At 41.6% G+C, this 19,525-nt stretch overlaps 1 long non-coding RNA gene across 1 annotated transcript; it reads left to right on the top strand.

Annotated features, from left to right (window-relative positions):
* The first annotated feature begins 12,444 nt into the window (after nt 1–12,444).
* LOC103471932 (uncharacterized) lies at nt 12,445–14,012 on the top strand. Its single transcript, XR_534761.3, has 2 exons — nt 12,445–13,426; nt 13,519–14,012. It is a non-coding gene; the product is annotated as an uncharacterized LOC103471932 (long non-coding RNA).
* Nucleotides 14,013–19,525: the final 5,513 nt, after the last annotated feature.

Below are 19,525 nucleotides of genomic sequence, written 5' to 3'. Positions count from 1 at the left end.
AAAGATTTTGTTCACTTGAAACGGATGGTGAGCTGTTCTATAGTCCTGAGCTTCATCCTCTAAGCAAGATAATCTCACATCTGAACGAAATCCTACCAGTTAGTACTTACTTTAGTACTTCTCTTATGTATTTGGGTTCATTGTTAATGGTGAAAACTAAGACAAACTATGTTTGTATTTTTCTTTCTTCTTTTTTGGGGGCAGGGGGTAATTATGTTATGATATAGTTTTAATACTACCGGGCATGTATGAACGTTTAAAACACACACACACACACACACACACACACACACACACACACACACACACACGCACACACACGCACACACACGCACACACACGCATACACACACACGCACACGCACCCACACACACACACACACACACACACACACACACACACACACACACACACACACACACACACACACACACACACACACACACATTTATCTCACCCAGATCTGAAGTTCAAAGCTAAACCCAAAAACTAAAAAGCCCTTTGGGTAAAATCGTTGTCTTATGGTCTCAGACATATGCTTAATTAACACACTATGTAGACATCATTGCTTTGTGTAAAATACATTTCTCATACAGAAAGCTGTTAGGATCTGCTCTGCAGTCCCTCTGTCTCATCAAGGTCTTGTTTAGACCTTCAGTTCTCCTTTATGCAGCACTAAGAATCCAGTTCTTTGACTTTGGTTTGAGTTTGGTCTCATTAGATCACCTCTGGATCATCTGAAAGTTACATTCAGTAACTATCTATTTATTGTACAGAAAATGCAGTGATGTAAAACAATAAAATAAAATTCTTTGGTCAGAAATGTTCACATGCTGGTTTTTAATGTACTTTTTTAAAGTAATTTACACAAAGACTCTAAATTATTTAGGCCTCTGGCAAGTTTTAATTTGCTGTCTTTCAACCAAGAAGTGTGCTTTTAATAGGAAACAGGCATTGCTCAAAAATAATTATAGTAAAATAATGTTTAGTGTGGGAAGATCTCCTTGCTATTATTCTATTCTGTAACTCAGATTTGAGTTCCTGCCAATCAGGAGAAACATGTTGGTCATAGACAAGGTTCTTGTAAACCAAGGAGTACAAATAACTGTAGGCTTTATTGACACAGGATTAATTCAACAAGGCTCCATTCTCCCATTGTTTATTCCAGCTTAGTGGTCATGTTTCCACTATTGCATTTGCACTATGTATCATCCATTTGTGGCCATCTTCACTGCTGTCCAACTTCAGAAGAAGAAGTCATGATGCTCTTTGTATTCAGTTCCCTTTCAATAATACAGCCACTCTGCATCCTGAGATGCTGTGACACAGAAGCTTATTGTCTGGACATCATCTTAACATCATTGTGTGGACTTAAAGTGTTATGTTTTTAAACAGATGGGGCTCAAGGTTGTATCATTAATTTTTGTTATTTAAAACAAAAAAAACAAAAAAGAAAATCGTATGACTCAGTTGGGTTCTAAGTCACCAGTTTCCTGCTAACACAGGGAGCTGGTTACACATTTTCTGTTAACCTGTATATGTCAAACTCCTGGCCTGAGGGCCAAATCTGGCCTGCGTTAGCTATCTCTGTGGCCCTTTATACCACAAACAGCCATAGTATTCAGTCAAGTACTAGCATTATTTTAACATTATGATAGTAGAATACTATTAGAAGCCGTTTAGGACACGTTTTGTCTCTCACACTACAAAAAACTCATGCAAACTCAAAAAATACTCAAATTGCGTATACACACTACTAAAATGTCACACACGAATACAAATTTTATCTTTCTCGCACACATACACTTTACTAACATGTGGCACACACACATGCACTGTACTAACATGTCGCACACACACACATACACTGTACTAACATGTGGCACACACACATGCACTGTACTAACACGTCGCACACACACACATACACTGTACTAACATGTGGCACACACACATGCACTGTACTAACATGTCGCACACACACACATACACTGTACTAACATGTCGCACACACACACATACACTGTACTAACATGTCGCACACACACACATACACTGTACTAACATGTGGCACACACACATGCACTGTACTAACATGTCGCACACACATACATGTACACACACACATACACTGTACTAACATGTGGCACACACACATGCACTGTACTAACACGTCGCACACACACACATACACTGTACTAACACGTCGCACACACACACATACACTGTACTAACATGTGGCACACACACATACACTGTACTAACACGTCGCACACACACACATACACTGTACTAACATGTTGCACACACACACATACACTGTACTAACATGTGGCACACACACATACACTGTACTAACACGTCGCACACACACACATACACTGTACTAACATGTGGCACACACACATACACTGTACTAACACGTCGCACACACATACACTGTACTAACATGTGGCACACACACATACACTGTACTAACATGTGGCACACACACATACACTGTACTAACACGTCGCACACACATACACTGTACTAACATGTTGCACACACACATATGCTGTACTAATATGTGGCACACACACATGCACTGTACTAAAATGTCGCACACACACATATACACTTTACTAACATGTCGCACACACACAAATGTTATCTTTCTCGCACACATACACTGTACTAACATCTTGCACACGCACACACAAAATACTACAATTGCGCACATACACTACGAAAATATCACTCACGCAAACAATTTTTTTGTCTTAGTCACAACACTAAGATTGCACATATAAACTAATAAAAATATAGACCTGTTATTTTGCATGTGAGAGACTCAGTGTTGTATGTGTGAGGGACATTTTTGTATGTGTGAGAGGTGTCACGGAAGAGGCGGGGCATAATTTGGAGATCAGATCGCGCATGCGTTATACCACAGTGAAGTTAGCTTCAAGTTAGATATTGGAGCTCCACGGTGCAAGTGGCGTTTAGCTCAAGGTTAATCTGAATTATGAACGCTAATTTCGGCCAGCCGTTCTCTAGCGCTCTCTCCTCAAGGGCTCGTCGGTTCACTTTAGAGCCGAAGTAAGCGACCTTATAGCCCGCGTTGTAGCCGGAGTAAGCGGCCTTAGAACCGGCGTTTAGAGCCGGAGTAAACGGCGTTAGAACCAGAGTGAGCGGCCTTAGAACCAGCGTTATAGCCGGCGTTAGAACCAGAGTGAGCGGCCTTAGAACCAGCGTTATAGCCGGCGTTAGAACCAGAGTAAGCGGCCTTAGAACCGGAATAAGCCCTAGGTGAACCTCCAAGCGCTTGAGGAGGGAACGGTAGAGAACGGCTGGCCGAAATTAGCGTTCATTAATCGGATTAACCTTAAAATAAACGCCGCTTACACTTGAAGCTAACTTCACATTGGTAAAACGCATGCGCGATCTGATCTCCAAATTAAGCCCCGCCTCTTCCGTGACGCCTCTCACACATACAAAAAATGTTCCTCACACATACCGAGTCTCTCACATACAAAATTACGAATCTATATTTTATCAGTTTATATGTGCAATCTTAGTTTTGTGACTAAGACAAAAAAAATGTTTGCGTGTGGGATATTTTAGTAGTGTACGTGCGCAATAGACCCTTTTCACAGTGACGTCAGACAATGGCCGCCATAACTCGAAACGGTGTATCTTTACTTCCGGCGTGATTTTGCCTCGGGAAGCCTGACTGAAAAATTCAGGGATACTAATTATCTTAATGATATAATAAAAGGTAAGGTTAATAATAACAGCATTTAAGTGTTATATAAGCAACATTACTCATTGTCAATCCACCATTCTCTAACTGTGTATAAAATAAACAGCCTCCGATCGGAGAGTAAACCAGCTAGCAGCAGCTTTAGCCACAGTTAGGAAACATACACGTACACCGCTGCCTTTCAGTGGTGTTAAAAGTTTCACTAAAATCACTTACATCTTCCAACACTGTTGTTTAGAAAAGCATTTTAAATATTGATTTAAGCGCTATCTGCCAAATTTACATATTCTGATGTGATTCATAATTTCTCCTTTTGTTTTGTTGTCCATCTTTCTCAACAGTAGCCGGCCTAACAACCTACCATATCTGAGATGGTCTTGTTCCTCTGTGGATGGCAGGTTCAGTCAATCAGCCGTGGGACATCTGCTGCCTAGTCAAAGTATCATGGGCCACTTGATTTAAAAGGACAAACCAGTACAGAGCCTCTCTGCTCCTGCAAGTCACGCTTCTTGGATGAATACTCACTACTTCTAGCAGCTGTTAGAAATTAAATCTTTGTGTATCTATTCTGTAATTAATATTTATATGTATCCATTAATAAATTGATGCTGTGTAGAGTTCTGTAAAAAACTATTGTAAATAGCTTCTCTTGAGTAATCTACATATGTGCAACTTTTACATTTAAATAGTTTCTTTTTGTAAATTTTACACATCTGGCAACGAAGTTTGTGGAGAGGAAATGCTAAAATTAAAGCTGCCATTGTGGAACAAAGACATAAGGTTTGTGGCTGTTTCTTTAAAACATCTATTTAATAATTATATTAAACACTGTACATGGTTACTACATTACACAAACATAATTACTACAGTTAATAATTTAAGTCATTGATAGAGAAAATGTATTTACAAAAGGCATATCAATTTTATTTCAACAGTATGTAATCAGGGTTTGCAACTTAAGAAGACATCCATGTAGGGTCCTTGGCAGGTGTCAGTCTGCAGTGAACTGGTGTCAGTCTGTAGTGAACTGGTGTCAGTCTGCAGTGAACTGGAGCCAGTCTGCAGTGAACTGGTGTCAGTCTGCAGTGAACTGGAGCCAGTCTGCAGTGAACTGGTGTCAGTCTGCAGTGAACTGGTGTCAGTCTGCAGTGAACTGGAGCCAGTCTGCAGTGAACTAGAGCCAGTCTGCAGTGAACTGGAGCCAGTCTGCAGTGAACTGGAGCCAGTCTGCAGTGAACTGGAGCCAGTCTGCAGTGAACTGTTGTCAGTCTGCAGTGAACTGGTGTCAGTCTGCAGTGAACTGGAGCCAGTCTGCAGTGAACTGGAGCCAGTCTGCAGTGAACTGGTGTCAGTCTGCAGTGAACTGGTGTCAGTCTGCAGTGAACTGTAGCCAGTCTGCAGTGAACTGGAGCCAGTCTGCAGTGAACTGGAGCCAGTCTGCAGTGAACTGTTGTCAGTCTGCAGTGAACTGGTGTCAGTCTGCAGTGAACTGGAGCCAGTCTGCAGTGAACTGTAGCCAGTCTGCAGTGAACTGGTGTCAGTCTGCAGTGAACTGGAGTCAGTCTGCAGTGAACTGGAGTCAGTCTGCAGTGAACTGGTGTCAGTCTGCAGTGAACTGGTGTCAGTCTGCAGTGAACTGGTGTCAGTCTGCAGTGAACTGGTGTCAGTCTGCAGTGAACTGGTGTCAGTCTGCAGTGAACTGGAGCCAGTCTGCAGTGAACTGGAGCCAGTCTGCAGTGAACTGGTGTCAGTCTGCAGTGAACTGGTGTCAGTCTGCAGTGAACTGGAGCCAGTCTGCAGTGAACTGGTGTCAGTCTGCAGTGAACTGGTGTCAGTCTGCAGTGAACTGGTGTCAGTCTGCAGTGAATTAGAGCCAGTCTGCAGTGAACTGGTGTCAGTCTGCAGTGAACTGGAGCCAGTCTGCAGTGAACTGGTGTCAGTCTGCAGTGAACTGGTGTCAGTCTGCAGTGAACTGGAGCCAGTCTGCAGTGAACTGTAGCCAGTCTGCAGTGAACTGGTGTCAGTCTGCAGTGAACTGGAGCCAGTCTGCAGTGAACTGGAGCCAGTCTGCAGTGAACTGGTGTCAGTCTGCAGTGAACTGGTGTCAGTCTGCAGTGAACTGGTGTCAGTCTGCAGTAAACTGGTGTCAGTCTGCAGTGAACTGGAGCCAGTCTGCAGTGAACTGGAGCCAGTCTGCAGTAAACTGGTGTCAGTCTGCAGTGAACTGGAGCCAGTCTGCAGTGAACTGGTGTCAGTCTGCAGTGAACTGGTGTCAGTCTGCAGTGAACTGGTGTCAGTCTGCAGTAAACTGGTGTCAGTCTGCAGTGAACTGGAGCCAGTCTGCAGTGAACTGGAGCCAGTCTGCAGTGAACTGGTGTCAGTCTGCAGTGAACTGGTGTCAGTCTGCAGTGAACTGGTGTCAGTCTGCAGTGAACTGGAGCCAGTGTGCAGTGAACTAGTGTCAGTCTGCAGTGGACTGTAGTCAGTCTGCAGTGAACTGGTGTCAGTCTGCAGTGAACTGGAGCCAGTCTGCAGTGAACTAGTGTCAGTCTGCAGTGAACTGGAGTCAGTCTGCAGTGAACTGGTGTCAGTCTGCAGTGAACTGGAGTCAGTCTGCAGTGAACTGGTGTCAGTCTGCAGTGAACTGGTGTCAGTCTGCAGTGAACTGGTGTCAGTCTGCAGTGAACTGGTGTCAGTCTGCAGTGAACTGGAGCCAGTCTGCAGTGAACTGGAGCCAGTCTGCAGTGAACTGGTGTCAGTCTGCAGTAAACTGGTGTCAGTCTGCAGTGAACTGGAGCCAGTCTGCAGTGAACTGGTGTCAGTCTGCAGTGAACTGGTGTCAGTCTGCAGTGAACTGGTGTCAGTCTGCAGTGAATTAGAGCCAGTCTGCAGTGAACTGGTGTCAGTCTGCAGTGAACTGGAGCCAGTCTGCAGTGAACTGGTGTCAGTCTGCAGTGAACTGGTGTCAGTCTGCAGTGAACTGGTGTCAGTCTGCAGTGAACTGGAGCCAGTCTGCAGTGAACTGTAGCCAGTCTGCAGTGAACTGGTGTCAGTCTGCAGTGAACTGGAGCCAGTCTGCAGTGAACTGGTGTCAGTCTGCAGTGAACTGGTGTCAGTCTGCAGTGAACTGGAGCCAGTCTGCAGTGAACTGGAGCCAGTCTGCAGTGAACTGGTGTCAGTCTGCAGTAAACTGGTGTCAGTCTGCAGTGAACTGGAGCCAGTCTGCAGTGAACTGGTGTCAGTCTGCAGTGAACTGGAGCCAGTCTGCAGTGAACTGTAGCCAGTCTGCAGTGAACTGGTGTCAGTCTGCAGTGAACTGGAGCCAGTCTGCAGTGAACTGGAGCCAGTCTGCAGTGAACTGGTGTCAGTCTGCAGTGAACTGGTGTCAGTCTGCAGTGAACTGGAGCCAGTCTGCAGTGAACTGGAGCCAGTCTGCAGTGAACTGGTGTCAGTCTGCAGTAAACTGGTGTCAGTCTGCAGTGAACTGGAGCCAGTCTGCAGTGAACTGGAGCCAGTCTGCAGTGAACTGGTGTCAGTCTGCAGTGAACTGGTGTCAGTCTGCAGTGAACTGGTGTCAGTCTGCAGTGAACTGGAGCCAGTGTGCAGTGAACTGGTGTCAGTCTGCAGTGAACTGGTGTCAGTCTGCAGTGAACTGGAGCCAGTGTGCAGTGAACTGGTGTCAGTCTGCAGTGAACTGGTGTCAGTCTGCAGTGAACTGGTGTCAGTCTGCAGTGAACTGGAGTCAGTCTGCAGTGAACTGGTGTCAGTCTGCAGTGAACTGGTGTCAGTCTGCAGTGAACTGGTGTCAGTCTGCAGTGAACTGGTGTCAGTCTGCAGTGAACTGGAGCCAGTCTGCAGTGAACTGGAGCCAGTCTGCAGTGAACTGGTGTCAGTCTGCAGTGAACTGGTGTCAGTCTGCAGTGAACTGGTGTCAGTCTGCAGTGAACTGGAGCCAGTGTGCAGTGAACTAGTGTCAGTCTGCAGTGGACTGGAGTCAGTCTGCAGTGAACTGGTGTCAGTCTGCAGTGAACTGGAGCCAGTCTGCAGTGAACTAGTGTCAGTCTGCAGTGAACTGGAGCCAGTCTGCAGTGAACTGGTGTCAGTCTGTAGTGAACTGGTGTCAGTCTGCAGTGAACTGGAGCCAGTCTGCAGTGAACTGGTGTCAGTCTGCAGTGAACTGGAGCCAGTCTGCAGTGAACTGGTGTCAGTCTGCAGTGAACTGGAGCCAGTCTGCAGTGAACTGTAGCCAGTCTGCAGTAAACTGGTGTCAGTCTGCAGTGAACTGGAGCCAGTCTGCAGTGAACTGGAGCCAGTCTGCAGTGAACTGGTGTCAGTTTACTGCAACCCCAGTCTATACTATAAAAATCTGACTAAGATTAGAGCCTAAATACCTTCTATTTCCAAAACAGAAAGGCTACGTAATGTTAGCCAGCTAACAAATTACTATTGCTGTCCTAGCATGTCAACTAACAGCTAGAAAAAAACAAAACACGTACCTTCGTAGTCAAACTGGTATCAATCAGTGAGGAATTTGTCCAGTTTAGATTATGTTGATGAATAAAAATTGTTTGCAAATAGTGATATATCTTCAAATCATATTTGTGGCAGCAGCTTTAGAGTCCAGAAACAGCGTTAACTACACACACACCAGAACTAAAGATACACTATTTCAAGCCATAACGGAAGTTGTGTGACGTCATGTGAAAAGGGTCTATTATATTTTGTGTGTGCGTGTGCGAGATGTTGTACAGTGTATGTGTGTGTGTGTTTATTAATTTTAAAATGATCCATGTGGGTATTGTTACAATTTGATACTGTTTGTGTTTCTAATGATTGCTGATGTTCTAAGTTTGACAGAAAAACCTTTAATAACTCTGAGGGAAATGGCTGATAAAGAAGCAGAGGTGTTATAATCAAGATAAGTCATCTAATAAATGAAGGATGGCTTAGGCTTAATGACAATAAATTATCTTAACTTACAATAAAGTATACAACTTAAAATCACTAGTTTTAGCATATAATTAAACAAATGCAGTTTAAATTACATATTTAAAACATAAACTCATCACATCATAAACATGCCCTGTGTCTCTATCGATGGGGCTAAGATACATTTTATAAGTTTTGCTAAAACTTATCTTGTCTATTTATTGCTGTTTAGCTGCTTTTACACTGACAGTTAAACAAGAAAACGTTTTTTCAAAAGAAAGGCATCAGAACTTAAACAGGAAGTTAAAACTAATTGAGATTGATGTAACTTTCTGAGCTTTTAGTAGGTTATTTGTACATTGTAGTTAACATTTTATCTGCATACTTCCCAGATACTACAAAACATTCTTATAATTAATCTTGACTTATGTTTGTTCCTTACATTGATAGAGTAACATGAATGAATCTGCTGTCAGATTCAAATGCAGCATTGACTTCCACTGTTCATTTATAAAATTATTTAAGCAAATGACAAGTATGATTATGATGTTTTTTTAATTAAGAATGGTTTGGTAATGTATATTTTGGGCTTACACATTTAATCGATCTGTTATTGTAGCAGCAGTTATTTTATGACACATGCAAGAATTATATGCTTCAAATCCTCATAAACCTCAATAAAAATATGCTGTTTGTTTGGTGTGAGGTACGGAGTTCGCAGTTTATTTTGCGTACCATCAGTGAATCTGTGGTTGATTTCAAGGCCTGCTGAAGAAATCTGTTGACACACATTCACCTGAATTACTTAAGCCTGGCTTAACAGCTGCACCTCCTGAGCCTGGTTTGGTCTTTGAAACGGATAGAGCCAGGATGAACTATGTCAGGCCTAGCTTTCTCTCTTCTCCTGGATTTCTGAATCCTACTTTTGTGAAACAACTCTCTGGTTTTCAGACAATGAGATTGTTAAAACCCAGTTGTAGCATTTACTCAGTAATGCATAAAACATCTGAGTTTGAATGTTGGTGACCACCATGGAGTGGATGTTTGTAATAACAAAGTTAATATACAGACACAATTAACCTATTTTTAACTCAAATTCTCCAATTCTTGTTAGTTTATGCATAAAATCTGATTAACGTTTTTGTCCTCACATATCAGATGATAATGACATTTTCACTGTTTCCATTTTGTGCTTGTGAACACATAGTAGATATTTTTTGTTGGTGAGTGGAGGGATTGGGGAGGTGAACAGCAAAGAAACAACTGCTTCAGTAAATCCCCAGGAGTCTCACTGCTACAACATTGCAGTGGTTTGATGGCATCTCCATAATTCAGCCAGCAGGGCTGATGGGATCACGCTCTGAATGGCCCAGATAGCCTTCACAGACCCCGCATGGCACACAGTGCTGGACCAGGCAGTTGTAAATCACTGCAACCATCTGACTTCTATTCTGCGTGTAATGAAGTGTGTTCTGGTTTACAGTGAGGTAATGGGTCCACAATTCAGACTTACCTTGACATTTCCTAGTTGCTGATAAAATATAGCTATTTTTTTCCAGAAAGGGCAGATTGGAGAGAACAAAAGATACTTGTAGCATCAGGACTTCATGTACACTTTTTAATGAATAAAAGCCAAAGCTACTCAGGACACAATCAGATAAAATGTGGTTTTTGGAAAAGAACAGCAGCATTTTGCTATGTGACCAGGTCCTATTTACTCTGTATGACTTTGCCCACTTATTGTGATTTGCAGTTAATGATGATGTTCAGGGCTCTACATGTTTTAATTATGTACTTTTGCTCATTGAGCTTCCATCATGCTCTGCTCTTTGCTCAGTCTGATAAGCTAATGCAGAATTTATTTTACTTAATTTACCAACATTCTTTTAACAGCAGATCTTGCTTTGGCTGGTGTACAAATATGAATATTAAAATATAAAGTAAGTACGTGTAGAGTAAATGTAAGATGGGAGATCTGGAGAACCCAGATCTTCCAGAGCAGTGTGTTTCCAGTGATTGTGATGATCATATCAGTGAGGAGCATGAAATAACAGGAAAGGGTTAGAATGAGGCAGTAAGTGGTGTGAATGTAAAATAATGAAAACTATCTAAACAAAAAACGGATGCTAGCAGAATTTATACAGTCTTACTAAAAGAACGTCCTTGTTCCTCAGTCACACACCTGCTTCCCTATTTTAGCTCCAAGTCGTCTTTCTTTCATTGATGAAGTATAATCAGGAGGTCAAGTTGCTAATTTTCCAAATACATGTTGTGGTTCCCATTCAGTGCAGAGGGAAATAAATTACAGGGAGGCATCTTCCTAATAGCTTATTATTGGACTGCAAAGGAGCAAGAGATAAAAACAAGATGGAGGAAGAGGATGATTGCCCAGCTGAGGGACGCTGGCGTCCGGTGGTATGAATATGTTGTGCTGGCTTGGCTCCATTACCGATTGTGAAGGCAGATGTTGCTGTGAGCCCTCAGGCATGAACATGACGTGATGGCAGTGGGTTTTCCATGGCTGCTGCCCAACCAGCTGCCACCTTAAGTGTCACTCTGCATTGGCAGAGAGGAAGAAAAGCCAAACTGGTCTTGACCAGAAGGGTTGGGGGTGCACTTCACACCATGTGCAGGGACAAAAGACCTGGTGATCTGCAGTCACAGCTGAGTGTGCCAGAGCTTTTCAAGCTTATGTGGAGGATGGGTGGGCTGAGGGGGAGCTGACAGAGACAAATGACTGAGCAGAGTGTCGGTCACAGGATGCAGCTGCTGCTCATCAATTGCTTCCCTATTACAATTAGACTGACTGCCACTTTGAGCTTTAAAGAGCAGGAATGTAAAGTCAAGTTTCCATTTGATTTATTGATGGGTGCGAGTTGCACATCCTGAAATGAAGCAGAGCGAAGGAACTTTATAAAAACTTTAGGAACTTTGCCCAGGAAAAGTTAAAGGTTACTTTTGTCTTTATTTTTTAATATTCCCAGTAAAACATTTTTGGAATAGATGTACAGTAGATACAGTCGAAACGTATTAATCTATTTTCTATTGAACAGTCACTACATCTCCCTCATTTTCTAAGATAGAAAATGAGGGAGAAAGTGGAGAGACAGGGATAGAGGAGACATATGGCCAATAAAATAAAGCAGTTTTCTAGTAATACCTGACCACTCAGCATTCACCCAGCTGCATTAAAATGTTGATCATGGCACATTGGACTGCAGAGAGGAAGGAAGCTGAGATCACATCTGTAACTTTCAGGTTATAATATGTTTCACTAGAAAGTGAATATCTCTGTGAATTCCACACAAATATGCAATAACTCTCTCTCTTACCTGATGCCACACAGGTGCGGAGCTATAGGGGGGCATGAGGGGGGCGGCTGCTCCCCGGGTCGGATGGGGGCGGGTCTGGAGGTGCCAGGGAGGGAGGAATGGTTTCAAGTCGCTTAAATCAGTGGTCCCCAATCCCCGGTCCGTGGACCGGTACCGGTCTGCCAACTTGTATAAGTTGGCAGAGTGTACTGGAAATTATAATTTAATATTTAAACGGTTGACATTTAACCCAACAATTTCAGAGACAATATCAGTTTATATATGAAGATGATTCTTGGCATGTTTCATCTGCTGTGGACCTTAATCTGATCTTCTTGATGCAAGATGTGGGACCTCTTACTGACATGTCATAAAATTTCTATTGATGTGTGATTTGAAATGGCTGGTATTCCACACAATGAGATTAGAATCAACAATATTGATTAGCTCAATGTCATGATAAATATTTAAATTTTTGGTTTATATTTCAAATTCTTACTTTATAAGTTACTAATATTAGTTTGAACAATATTTTATTCATCATGTTTGTATCCCCTTTTATGACATCATACAATCCAAATGGGAAAGCGCCCAAAATGTCAGTGAGATAGTATTAATGTTCAATACAACAGATTTTCTTTCCGATCCAAAATCGAGTAAAATTTATGTTGGTATTGGCAATACAGATCCCATACGTTGTGCAAAGACAGTTTATTTGTTTCTTAATTAAATAAAAAATAAATGTAATCCATATCTTGGCTTCATTAAAAGAACACAATGTACTCTGATGCACTCATTTTAAACTCAGAAGTACATTGAGACAACAATCTCGTTTACTATAAGCTATATAAGCAGAAATATACAAAATATGTGAAAATGGAGTTGCAAACTAAAAAAAAGAAAATTAGTAAAGTAATTACCCTACTAAATACATCCTTGTTTAATAAGACTACTATAAAATGACAGCTGAAATGGCTCCATATCACTTCTTTAATAAACTGTCAACATGTTCATTTCTGAGTGAGTGAGCGTCAGCAGCACGCTGCGCTTGGGCATTACGTCCTTACACATTACACACTTACCAGGCGGAAGAAAAAGTAGTTCCCATTAACAACGTTTCATTTAGGCAAGATTTCAATAATTTAGTTACTTTCTAACGTGCTCTTGTTAATCTAAATTATCTCAAATTACTAACGTGTTGAAAGTATTGATCCTTGGATCTGACAACAGATTTTAAAAAATTAAGTTCTGGTATCGGAAGAATCGATATTTCAGTATCAATCCGCACATCACTAACTAATTGAGCACATGAACTAAAATAAGACTTGTTTTATTTTTCAAGTAAACCAAACTGTTGCCAGATACATCTCCAATCACGTATTGCACCATCTACAAGAAACTTTGGGAATTGCAAGTGACGGCGTCCTTCACATTCTTGAGGTAAGACATTTATGATACTTATTCATCATTACACTGATTAGTTCCTAAAACGTGGTTTGTTTTGTGATTGTTTCTGTCTGTGCTCCAATTAGCAGATGACCCAACAACTTCAAACAAGACCACTTTTCAGATTGTGAAACCACAATCACCACTGGCCACTGGCCATTGGAACCATGCCTGCCCTGATCTTCTGAAAGGAGGACATCACAGCTACTACACCTTTCAGCATCCGTGTGTCTGGGGCCACTCCTCTCTGTGCTGCTGACAGACGTCTTGAGAACAGCGTCCGTAACTGAGGCAAGACTTCCACATATAAAAGGCTATGGCTGATTGGAAGAAGTTCATTGCGGAGGAAGCTCCTATTGTTGACATCTAATCCCAAGGGGTTTTTTTGCTTTGGACAATTTGGTTTGCTTGACTCTTAGGGCATCTTATGAGTGCGGCAGATGTGTCAGATCTTCATTGTTCTGTCATTTTACAGGATTGTTTCAGAATCAGATGCCCATCCAGACTTTAAATTCTGACCAGTTGTCATGTTTTATTGTGTTTATGTAAAACTTAAACGTAATAAAGATGTTAAAAGTAATTGAACTCATGTCTTCATTTCAGCAAGCCAATAACATCTCTTGTTCCAGTATTAACAATGATCAATTTTTGGATTTTTGCCTTAGCACAAGAACCTTAAGTAAAACAATGACAAAATATATATTTTAGTTCTATGCAACAATAAAAATAAACTAGTTTTAGGAACTGATTTCAAGAAATTCAATGTCAAGTAACATTTTCTTTATTATTTTCTAGATTATTTTTCTTAAAATAAGATAATATATCTTACTCGTATAAGTAAAATTGGCTTGTTTTAGTAAAAATACACTAATTTTAAGATATTTGTAGTTTCATCTTGGTTAGATATTTTTTCTTGTTTTGGAAAATCTTCTGACAAGATAAATTTTCTTGTTCTGTTGGCAGATAATTTTTCTTATTTTAAGAAAATTTTACCTTATTTTTGTACTTTTTTTATTGCTTTTGAAAGGGGACTTTTTGCAGTGTGCAAGAGAGGGGAGCGGCTGTCTGCTGTAAAAAATCAGTGGGTTCACTGTGCAGCCACAAGTGCGCCCACTAATTAGTCGTGACTGATAAGTTTTTCAAGAACAATCTAAAACACAACTTAATCAGTTCCCATTTCATATTGTTTCTGAACTCTTCGTGCTTTAGAGCAGCGGTGCAATACGTCAATCGCAGATGGTTTTGAGTTGATCTCGTCATGGACCTTACCAAGCTCCGCCCAGAAACGCCCCTCGACAGTCCCACGTGACTGCATTGCTCACAAATAAAGCCTCGCGGGACTTAGTTTCTATGTCTAAACATGGCATATTTCGTTTCAACTGACTCTCTACAGCAGGGGTGCTCAATACGGTCGATCGCGGAAAGGTCGACCGTATTGACCTTTCCGCGATCAGGTGACAAACTGAACGCCGTCAGGACGCTGAGTCCTGCACTTCCTCCTCTGCAGGCTTATCAAAAATATTCACTAAGATCCTAAACGTTTGTAGCTTCATTAAAAAAGAATAATTATAAAAAGTCAACGAAACATGTTAAAATTAATCTCAGTAATTATTGTTTCAACAAGGTGTTGCGCAATTCAGTGCGTTTCGGTTCCATTAACAAAAAAAATGAAGAAAAAAAAGGCGACTCAAAGACCGACTGACGAACAGAGCAGGAGTTTAAATTAGCTATTTAACCACCGCTGTGTTCATGAGAGGATTGTTAATCGAGAAATAAATATCAAGCCTGGAAACCTGATATGTAACGGACTGAATGTTGTGTTTTTAATATAATCTTTGCTCGGCTTAAGCGCAGGTGGTTGCCACGGCAACGGGTGTGCTTAAAGTTTAACGACAAAAAAAGAGAGAGAGAGAGAGAGGGGGGGGAGATAAAGAGGGTAGTAGTGGTTTTGAGCTGATCGTCTTTTCGGATTGTTTTACCTTTGTTTACCTTTGCTGTGGCTCATCACACCTGCTGTAGTTTCTGAACGTTCAATAAATGACAAACTTGGACTAACGACCTCGTTCGTTCGTGACTATACGTCACAACAAACATCAAATAGGACAAATATATCTAAGTTTTTAGATATATTTGTCTACCACGATAATTATGTGAAATTAAATTAATTATATCCCGACTTCAGAAGATTTGCCTTTACCCTTACTGGGCTCTTTGGTTCCTCCTATCAGTCTGTAGTTTCTCATATTGAGAAAAATCAAATTTCAGATCCACCATGACTGACTGACACCTGCTGGCATCAGGTTTGCAACCAGCTTCTGACTGAGAAACCAGTAAGCTGCTCCCAGTGTCAGAATCTCACTGAGGAAGAAACTAGATTAGGTTTTCTGTCACTTTATTATTTCTGATGTATATTCACATATAAAATAAGTCAATAGAGTTTAATTTGCTATTTTTATGTCTTTGTGTCATGAGGTAGATCTCAGGCAGCTGGTGAGAGAAAAAGTAGATCTTGGTCTCAAAAAGTTTGGCACCCCTGCTCTACAGAGTATTTCTGAATCGATTAGTGTTGGATTTCTGCTGGATTTTCAAAAAATATCAGCCACGACAATGGACAGAGGAACCAACAAGTTTATATCATCTTTTTTGGATGACATCAAGGTGTTTGAGCCACGCGATGCCTCCAACATTGTGCGAGTCACAGCTAAATGCTACCGGTCGATGAGGAAAACAGCAGATCCTCACACCCTCAGCATAAATATAGCTGTGGACAAGATCACTGATGCCTATTGTTCTTGTAAGGTAAGTCGGGCATTCATGGTTTACAGCAGTGGTTCTTAACCTGGGTTCGATCGAACCCCAGGGGTTCGGTGAGTCGGTCTCAGGGGTTCAGCGGAGCCTCTGCCGGGGAGGTAAAGACACACTTGTGTAAAGTCGTGATGACGCCCCGCTTTGCCATCACTTGCTGCAGAGGATCACGTTACATTGCTTAACCAATCAGAGCTGCGGAGGAGCTGATTGAAGGAGCTCCACTCTTTTTACCAAATTCTATAGTCTAAATCTGCTCCTTAGTCGCATCCTTTTGGGGTTGCTACTGCCTCTAGTGGCGTGGGGGTGGTAACACAGCTAAAATAATTACTAAATCAGAATACCGCAAAGTATGTTGTGTGTCGGTGGTTGGGGGGTTGGAGTGGAGGAGGAGGAATAAGAAGGGTTCGGTGAATGCACATATGAAACTGGGGGGTTCGGTACCTCAAAAAAGGTTTAGAACCACTGGTTTAGAGGGTTACTTTTGAAATTACTGATTTCTGTTGTTTGCAAATGTTTCAGTGTGCCTAGGCCTGATACTCGGTGTTAGCGTGGCTAACCCAATTACAGTTTAGTAAAAAGCCTTTTCAGGTGAAATAAAATCTTTAATGCATGTCAGATACGGTACACATTGCATATTGATCTGTTCAGCTAACGTAAAGCTGTAACAGACAGCTTTACGTCTGTTACAGCGTAAAGCTGTATCTACACCTTGATACAACTTCAAGGTGTAGAAGTTGTATCGGTACTGCCATTATGCTGTACTTGGCTAAAAGGTTTTCATAATGGATGTGTTTATTATTGACTTTATTTTTTTCATTCACTAAACACAAAGAAAGCAAAGCAATAATACTTACACCAGCAGACACTCCTTTGTTCTTTGTTCAGCTCGACGGTTGAGCTGCGGTCGAGCTGCAAATGCGGTCGTGCACAAGCTTTAATCCAAGCAAGGCTTTCCGTTTCAGATTTTGGAAATCTGTGAATTTTAGTTCCACAAACACGATCAGGATACGATCAGGATATCTGACATCGACTGTACAGATACCCCACTGACGGAGAACCATTTGTTTTCGAGTCCTGACGCAAACACTTTCTGTCGGTCTGGTAGTCCACAATGTATATTAGCATGAGTTTGTGAGACGGTAAGGCACGTGATAGCTGCGTAGTGACGTCAAATGGGCATTAGCCAATGAAACGCAGACCCTGTGGTAAGGTCTATTAGGTGACAAACTGAACGCCGCCAGGACGATGAGACCAGCACGTCCTCCTCTTTCTCGCTTAAAATGTTCGTAACTTTATTAAATAACAACAAAAAAATCAACAAAACGTGTTCAAATTAATGACCCAACAACAATAATAATCTCAGTGATTATTGTTTCAACAAGGTGTTGCGCAATTCTGTGCGTTTCGGTTCCATTACCAAAATAACCAGCAGAGCAGGAGTTTAAAATTAACTGTGTGATCTGTAATCAACCACCGCTGTGTTCATGAGGCTTATTAATAATCGCAAAATAAATATCAAGCCTGAAAACCTGATATCGTAACGGACTGAATGTTATGTTTTTAACGTAATCTCTGGTCGGCTTGTGGAGCGCAGGAGGTTGCCATGGCAACGGGTGTGTTTAAATGACAGAGAGACGGAGAGTAAAAATGTGCGAGTGGTTTAGAGTTGATCACCTGTTTGGGTAGTTTTGCCTTTGTCTTGTCGCATCACAGCCGCTGTAGTTTATGTACATTCAATAAATGACAAACTTGGACTAATTATCTTGTTCTTTGTGAGTATACGTCAATCACAACAAACATCAAACACGGTAAATACGTTTGATTAAGTATTTAACAAACAAATGGCTTCTACCGCGATAATTGTGTGAAATTAAATTGTCTAATATAAAAAATAGTTTGGTGCTGTCGGGCTCAGAGTCTGAGAGGTTTTTCCTTCATCAAACAATTTTGATTTTTGCCTCTTATTTAGTGGAAATATTGATGTTGATGATACTTTCTCCAAAATGATAACCTTTTTCAACCTTTATAGCTCCACTGTTGAAAATGAGAAGTTAACATTCACGAATGACATTGAAATAAAATCCAGTCCAACATCTGGATTGAGGTGATTCCTCTGGAAAAATATCCCAACTTCAGAAGATGTGCTTTAACCTAACATACCTCTGTGGTTCCTCCTATCAGTATGAGAGTCAGGATGAGGAGGCGCCATGTTAGGAAGATGAAGTGCAGGATCTTCAGAACAATCAGGTCATGATGCTGAGCTACTGATTATCCCTCTGTCTGGAACAGGATCAATAGAACCAGTTTAAAAGCTAAAATGAATGGTTATATGTCAGTCATGGAAAACTGGGATGCACTCCATGCCATGATGTTCAGGATTTAGGTCTCATGGCATCTCAAGGTGTCAACATTAAAGCCAGTGGGCTGAAGGACATACAGCTTTATTTTGTAGCAATTCAAGAGCTAGCCAGCTTATATATATATATGTTTTATGTTCTATTACTTAGTATATTTGTGCTTTTAAATATATATATAGGACTTTAAACTTTCTTGTAACTTAAATGTACTATAGAAATAAATAAATCTGATTGATTGATTAGAAATAGCAAAATTGCTGTAGTACAATCTGTCCACTGGGTGCCAGCATTACAGGAATTATTAACCGGCGCCAACTAGTGCCGAAGAAGAAAGAGTCTGCTATACCGAACATGGCTAAGTCTAGTTCAAAACGAGGCGGTATTGGACCGCAGTGAAGTTAGTTTCAAGTTGGATATTCGAGCTCCGGGGAGTAGGAGCGTTTAGCTCAAGGTTGATCCGATTTATGAGCGCTAATGTCGGCCAGGGGTTCTCCACAACTCCCGGCCGCAGCGCACCAGGGGTTACTTAGGGACTGTCAACAAATTGTGCTAGTGTGCAGGTTACAAGCATGCAAAAATTTGAGAATTGGGACAGTATGTGCCTGCAAAGCAACTTTGACGTCCAGACTGGACATTGTTAAGGCATTTGTGCTGCTAAAAAATACAAATACAGGGTGGCCCACAAAAAAGTAGCCCGCCTTCCTGCCAGAGTGGCGCGCTCCTTCCAGAGTGAACACAAAAGCGTACATGAGAATTTTTGAGGAATTTTACTGGGAACGCGAGTACGCCTTCTTCTAACAGGACGGCGCGACTTGTCACACGTCACACGTGTCACTGGCACAAATTTGGGAGACATTTACAGAAGACAAGATTGTCACTAAAGGATTGTGGCCACCGAGATCGCCGAACTTAACAACTTGTGACTTTT

The sequence above is a fragment of the Poecilia reticulata genome, chromosome 11, assembly GCF_904066995.2.
Source record: "Poecilia reticulata chromosome 11, P_reticulata-male-v2, whole genome shotgun sequence".
NCBI lineage: Eukaryota > Metazoa > Chordata > Actinopteri > Cyprinodontiformes > Poeciliidae > Poecilia > Poecilia reticulata.
The sequence above is the reverse complement of the archived record's forward strand: the minus strand, read 5'-3'. Positions and strand labels throughout refer to the sequence as shown.